A 7,720-nucleotide genomic window follows, 5' to 3' on the forward strand; every position below is an offset into this window, starting at 1 on the left:
TTTCTTGAAATGCTAATGGAGTTGTTGCTGTAAGAGGCTACAAGCAGTTCTGAGAAAAGATTGCTGCTTTGATAACTTTTGTATAAGCCTTCTCGTATGAGCTGGTAGTCATGATAATACAAAGGTCCTGACCAGGGCTGGGGCTGAAAAGACATTTTATCAATATATTAAAAAGCTTGAATACATAGAAAGTGATGGTAATGTTGCTCTGTTCCTGGCATCAGCTGTTAGAGAAAAATATTTGCAGATGTCAGAATATTGATTGCAGAAATCCTTGAAACCCACAAAACCCTGGGGCCCAGGTCTTAGTAATTTTTGCTGTTTATATAATTTCAACACAGCATGTCACTGAGAAATTATTTATCTAAAGGAACTGTGGCCAAATTTGGCAAGCAATGCTGTCTGCCAGTGTCTGCAGATGTATTGTTTCCTCCTACGTCCACTTACGCTATGGTCTTATGAGAGCACTAGCTGACAACAAGCAAAAATGTGTCAGCCATCTATTGTGAACTTTCTGAACTACTTCAGCTTTTCAAGCTTTCCTGCTAACCACAGCAGTGAGCAGCTCCTTGCAGCAGGCACTACGACAATTAACCACTGCATAAGTTTAATAGCCCAAAGAGGAAAACCATTGCTAATGGTGTTTTTACCAAAACATTAAGTGTAAATAAAACTCTGTACAGGAACAGTTCTAAGCTCAATATAGTCCATGACAAGCTAGAAGAACACATTGTTACTCCTTCGAGATAGCTATTTTTTTAAAACCTGGAGAATTTTCTTGTAGGAGAAGGTTAAAGTGAACATGTGCTTGAACAAGCATATGCTTATGAAGTACTTTTTGTAGCACTCTACAAAAGAATGAAAACAAGTAAAATGTCAAATAAAATGGGCTCATACTGAGGGGGAAAAAAATGAGAGGGGAAACTAAGTAAAATATTGAGAAAACACTGGACCTGAGCAGTGGTTGCCACTGAGTTTTCTGCTTTTCTGTGGTTCTAAGTATCTCTTAAAGTCGTAGGTAACAGCCAAATACCAATATTCCTTTAAAGTTTAATTACATGATTTGAGATGTTTGTAAACTGAATGTGAAACTCCTACCATGAGAGCTGCAATTAGAAGAAACTGCACAGAAATGACATTGCTGCAACACATGTTCAGCAGTTGTGAGGCTGCAGCTGGATTACTGTAAAGTTCTGGACACCATGCTGTGACAAGGATATTAATAAATGGGGAAGAAACAAAAAATGGCAGCAAAAACCAGTATGGACTTGGAAAAATTAAGAGAAACTGATAGCCAGAATCCTGAGAACAAATCTAACTACATCTGTGTATCTAGTATAAGGAAGACTAGCTAATTCTCACTACCAAGCCAGACTAGGTGAGGAAATTGTGGCATTAAGTTCATATTTTTCCTGGTTGTAAATGATAATTAGAAAACAGGATGGCATCTTATTAAGAGTACCTGAGGAAACACCTGCAAAACAGCAACAGTTTTTCTTGGATAATACTAATAATCAGGGATAAATGAAATTCTAAATTCTATTCAGTTTTGTAGTCCTATCACTTTTAAGATTGGACTCAATGAGGTGTTTATTCAAAGCAAATTGCTATGTGGATAAGAAAGTAAATGGGACAGCAATATTCTGTCAGAATATTCAGTATCCTGCTTATTTTATGTACTTGCCTTATCTAGAGTTTAATACTCTCTGCTCTCCAGAAAGTAAAAGCAACGTGGAACCAATATGCAGCCAAGGCTTCCTGTGCAGGTGCAAAAGGCTCCTCTGAATCCTTGCATGGCCTCTTGAGGCCACGAAGTGTGATGGGATCCTAAAGTGTTTCCATAACTGCCCAATATCCAGCCAAGTTCCTACGGTCAGGAGCTATGTTGGACCTTAGGTAGAACATGAAGATTTTAATTCCAGGGTGCCTGTGACACGGCTAACCTAGCAATCACTTCATTGTGGTTTTGCACAATAAAACGCTCATCAAATTCATGGTGGGCTTTGTAATCTGTTCTGGCTAGTGAATATCTTATTTTGAATATGACTGCCAAGCAAAAAAATTCTGCCCTTACAAAGATGATTTATTTTCCTAGCATCTTTCTGGACCATAACATTCTACTAGTCAGCAAAACACAAAGAAAAAATATCTTTGGAGCTTGCTTCAAATATTTGTTGGTGATGAAGAGGTATGGTCTTCTGAATTAGAAGACATGTTAAAGAAAGTGCGTTTAGCAGGGCACACCTGAAATTTTTGTACCTCCTGAAGACAGAGCGCACAAGAAAACACAAGTAAAAAGCCAGCTTTCTCCCATTTGTTCAATTTATCACTGCATTTCAAAGACACTTTGGCTATAGGGACAAAATGACTAACCATTGAAGGCATTTAATAGAACAGCAGCATTTTAAAGGAAATTAATACTTAATGGCTTCATGAATGCCTATTCTATAATGAAACAATATATCTTAGTGGGTAGGCTTATAGCAAGGACAATTCTCTGAGACATTACTCAAGCAATATTCTTAATGCAGCATAGTTGTAAATGGGTCTTTTGGGGGTTGGTGTTTTCTGGTTTTTGTATATTTTTTTTTAAAAAACACATAGTGAATTTTTCTATTAGTGGAGCCACAGCATGTTCACTTCAAATTCTTCTTGTACTTTTTCCAGAAAACAGAACATGTACCAGTTTGGTGGTAGTATGTATGCAGTTCATACCCCTTTCTGCTGCTGTGTTCCTGGCTGGCCAGTTCAAGGGCTAGTAAATATTTAAATTGGCAGCCTGCACACAGTGGGTGGAAAACGGATACTCTTTTTGATCATATGCTTACAAAGGCCAGCATATAGAGTTTTATTACTCTGGTAACAAAAAAATTCAGGTACCACTGAGGTGAGGTTCCAGTAAATCGGGTATGTTGCATCAGGAAGGTACAGCATAACCCAGGTAACCAAGGTTTTCAAATGTGCCTGTTGTATTCTTAATTCTGCCTCTCCATGACTCGGCCCTTTTTACTTTTGTGTCCTTTGGTGCTGCAGGAATATTATCCCTATACAATGCTTTATTGTATCATGTTAAAAACTAACCACTATAAGCATTCCTGAATATCCCCAGAGTATTGGTCATTGCATTTCTGGAAAGACTGAAATCCTCCTTGGGGACATGGCAGGGAAGAGGGTGGTTTTGTTACATGTTGTTTGCTTTCTTGCACAAAGTTCTTCCACGGTTTTCAGAAGAGGCAGATTTTAATCTAAGCCCTAATTACGCCTTTGTTGCAAAAATACTAGTGCCAAGAAGCGTTCTACCTAAAGTATCCATTCCATCAATTTATTTTATATGGCATAAACAAATTACTTGTAACAAATAATGCATAATCAGTTTTACTTCTTAATGTGAAGAGATAGGGGTGTAGCTAACAGTTGGAATATTTGAAGAAAATTAACTTTTTATGAAGAAAGGTTATATAATTCGGTGTAATGAATGCCACAGGTCATGTCTAGCAGAAGGCAGCTTATTGATAAAATCTCTCTCATACTTTCCATGCCTGTTTTCTCTCAGCACCTCCCCCCCCAAATCCTACTAGATCAGGATCAACACTCTGTGTTGCTAGAAGGCATTTGTCCTTAATGATTCTTTTGCTGCTTTGAATATTACTGTACATTAAATGCAAACCACCACTTATTTCCATTTCCAAGTGTCCTACAAGTCCTCTCGAGTACTGCTTCTGTTCTGCTGCCCATTTGCTTGTTTCGATGATCCCTGTTTCCTTATCAGTACCACTCACTTGGACTTGGTGGTGTAGGTAAAAAATTCTAGAGTTTTCTGTAGCATTTAATTTGTCTTTTCTGGAGTCTTATCTGATCTGGGCATACCAATTTCAAATGAAAGAGGAAGTCTAACTTCTGCTGAAGTTTCTACTACAGGTCTACGCACGTCTGACTTGCACTGGAGGAAAGTGCTGAAGTGAGACAGTAACACTGAACTGAGAGGACACAAAATGCTGTAGCCAGCCTTTTTCTTGCTTCTGTAAACAGATCAGTGTCTTTTTCCTCCACCAGATTGGTATTCTGCTACAAAATTTGTTTCAAAGTTGCTTTCAAAACTCCCCCCCAATTATTCTGCCTTCTGATTGCCAGCCCGCTCCCAAGAGATGCCTTAGCTACTCCTGGGGCTGCACCTCAGAGGTGAGGGGACTATGATAGCTGACTTACTGCGGGGGGGTACAAGCCTCAGATCAGGGATCTTTTTGTTCCTTTAGTGCTTTTTGTTCAGTGGGCTGAACTAGGGTAGTTTACCATGCACAGTTCATCACAGCACAGAACTGTTGTGCACACAGCTTACAGCAAAACAGTTATCGCCTGCTGGGATCCTTCACATGTGCAATCTGCCATATGTTTTCCATTGCGCGTCTGCTTGCAACTAGCTCTGTAATTTGAGTCACGTTCATTACAGTTGCTTCATGAAAAAACAGTATGTAGTTTGAATTTATAGGTATTTACCCCACTTGTCTTTGTAAAAATCACAGTATTCTGGAATATTCACTTACAGGCAGCCGGTTCTGGGAGGGGAGGGAGGTTGGAGTTATCTCCTGATTGCATTGCTTTTCATTTGCTAAAAAACAATGATTCAATTAATTTGATGCATTAGATATGGTAAATCTCCTAACAGCCAGCAAAACAAGGGCTGCAGAATCCTTGGTAAATTATTGTGGACATGGATGAAAATATACTGGACCAACAGTGCTCCAGAACTGCATTCCCTGGCCTTCTTTCAGAGCTTATAAAATGAGACTTAATCTAGGGCTTTTCTTTGAAACACTCCCATGAAGATTCACCACCTACAAATTTCATAGAGCACATAAAACTGATTAATAAAACCTACTGCTTCTAGCCATTTTGGGTCCTAATGGATGTGGTAGGACGTTACTGTGCCACTTCAGCTGATTGCTGCTGAACCCCACAGCTCCTGCTCTCCCACCACCTTTAGGACTACATATTGATCCCTGGAGATGAGAGTGTAATCTGGACATGCTTCCCTCTGCCTACAGCCTCCCAGTAAAAACTGAGGTAAAAACTTAAAATTACCAATTATTTTTCAAATGCTGACTGACCATAATCACATTTTGTGGGATCATATTGTTTTGCTCTATCGTGTACTAATTATTCAAAGGTGGTAGCCATACCACTGTGCTGACAACTCACTGGTTTTAACCCTGTAATATTTGTATGTCAGGGCCATGAAATGCAAACGTTTAAATTGTAGCTACAACATCTCTATGTCATGCTGAGCTTTGGTGTGCAAACCTGAAAATTAGATTTACCACTCAACTTTCAAATATTAATGTCACTCATCTCCTATTGCTAGTATTAGCCTAAAGTGAAATGCTAATCTGCAATGTTCAAAGAAGTCTCAAAATATCCAGGGGAGAGATTCAATGCCATGATTCAGCCAAGTGCATGTTGTTTGGGTTAATCTTAGCAGGTCTATTTTGTATCTTCCAGTGCAACAACCTGGAGTTTGGAAAATAATTCCTCCTCATGATTTTACTGGAAATGATGAAAAAGGCTTCTGTAAAAACTGGGACTACATTAAATAAAAGGTCAAAAGAAAAATTCAGGCAACACAACAAGAAACACACCTGCAATCATTATAGACAGTGGAAAGGGAGCGCTCAGATCGCAGAGAACAGGACAAGTCCCATCAGCAGTGCCCTGAGATGACCTCATGGCCTCATTCGTGTGTGCATGCGTGTTTCAAAAAGCACCGTCAGGTGCTGAGGCTGGGGTAGGTCAGCTCTAGAAGGCTGTGCTCATTCTCTTGGCTTGATGTGCCTGGATGGAGGCATCCCATGCCCATTGCTTTCTGGAAGCCTGCTAAGGAAGGGATGAAGCAAAGCGGGGATGTAGTGCTAAGCTACCTCTGCTAGTTTCAGTGCTGGGGGCAGGGGCAGCTCATGGGCCTGGCCGCGGGTTCTGGAGGTGCTGGTTACCAGGCAGGCAGCTCCTCCAGGGCACCAATTACAGCCCAGCAGAAGAAGTCATTCTTCAGCAGTTCACATTGGCCCAGATCAGCTCCAGCAGCTACCCCGACCACAGGGCATCACAGTGCCAGGCGTGAGCATTTCATCGCGCCTGGAGCCACGCATGCAGGGTTTTGGGGCAGGAGCTGCAGGTGGGGAGGCAGCAGCGGGGAAGTGCCCGGGTGGGGTGCCCCCCCCTGCCCCCCTGCCCGCTCAGCGGGAGCGGCCGCCTCCCTGACGCCATCGGGCCCCGCGCACAGCGCAGGCAGCAACCCTCCCTTTCTCTTCCCGCTAATCTTTTCTAGTTTATAAAACTGACAAACAGAGGATAACAGATGGCTTTTAAAGATATGCAGCTTATTTATCAGGAGGAATGGAGCTGGATACAGCAGCCCAGGATTTTTTCCTTATCAAAACAGACAAAGAACTGAAAGATGGATGCTACCAGATACCACAATAAATTCCAATTCCCATCAAACAAACTGTAACAAGTCATTACCATCCTCCCACTCAGATGGAGGGAGATCTTCCTGTTGGTCTGTTAACAGAAACACCATTTTTTCTTAAGCCTTATTTTCCTTGGTTCACAACTAAGACTTTCTAATAGCAATAAGCAAAAGGTGTTTCCCTCCCACCCCACTCCTTTGACTTCTACATTCCACTTCCCCAAAATGAGTTTATCACATTTACAACAGGTAATTCAGTATACCAGATCTAAGCACAGGAGGGACCTTCAACAACTCTTCCAAACTCGCTGGTGACCAAAGAGTCAGAAGAGGCCTCCAAATGTTTCTTCATTTGGGTGAGACAAAGCAACAGTTTCCACTGTCTGGGACAACCGAGCTCAACCAAAAGGCTTCAACAGACTAGTGCTACCTTGCTAGTAGCTTTTCAGATATCACATCAGTGTCAGGGCAAGAATATAATTTTCTCCAAGCATTTTCAGCTACAGTTCTCAAGAGGTTCTCTTTGACTCTGCTATCATAAGACCTAGGACAACTGCAATTTTAATTTGGAACTGTACTATAGAATAATATACAGAATTTACGTACACAAATATATAGACTTTATGGAAACAGTCTCACAGGCAAAAAACAGAAGAAAATAGATGAAGGGGAAACACACAGAAGGAGCAGTAACAAAATTAAATGGGAGTTTAATGGAATTCAATCCAAAAGGATGAGCAGGTTTTTTTCATAGCTTGGAGGAGTAAAAGGAACAAGCCTACTGTAAGTTTTCACAGCCGCAGTCCTTCAGATAATTGTACAAATACACAAATACTGGTCAGCTTACACACAGAACTATTACTGAACACACCACCCCATCTGAAAGTGAAATGAGAACGCTAAGCATTTTCCAAGCTATTTGTATCCTGGGGCAAGTGTGCACCCAGCAGCCCTGCAGTCACCATGCCTTGATTCTCCAGATTGGAGACTTACACTACCTGAACAAGCTACAGCAATCTTAGCCTGGGGCACCCAAGGTTCCCCCCTCGGCAAACCTGGCATATGGTGAGAAAGAAAAGGAAGAGAGAAATTTTGGGACTGCATGACTACGTCTTGCCTCGCTATGCAAAGGCAGGCTGAAGCTAGGGAATGAACTCCATCCTGCTTGAAAAGTGCTTCCTAAGCATAACCTTGTGAAGTAAAGCACTCAAAATAGTGATTAAAAACAAAACCACCCCCCTTACTTAGCAGTTCATGTCA

The sequence above is a fragment of the Falco rusticolus genome, chromosome 11, assembly GCF_015220075.1.
Source record: "Falco rusticolus isolate bFalRus1 chromosome 11, bFalRus1.pri, whole genome shotgun sequence".
Lineage (NCBI taxonomy): Eukaryota > Metazoa > Chordata > Aves > Falconiformes > Falconidae > Falco > Falco rusticolus.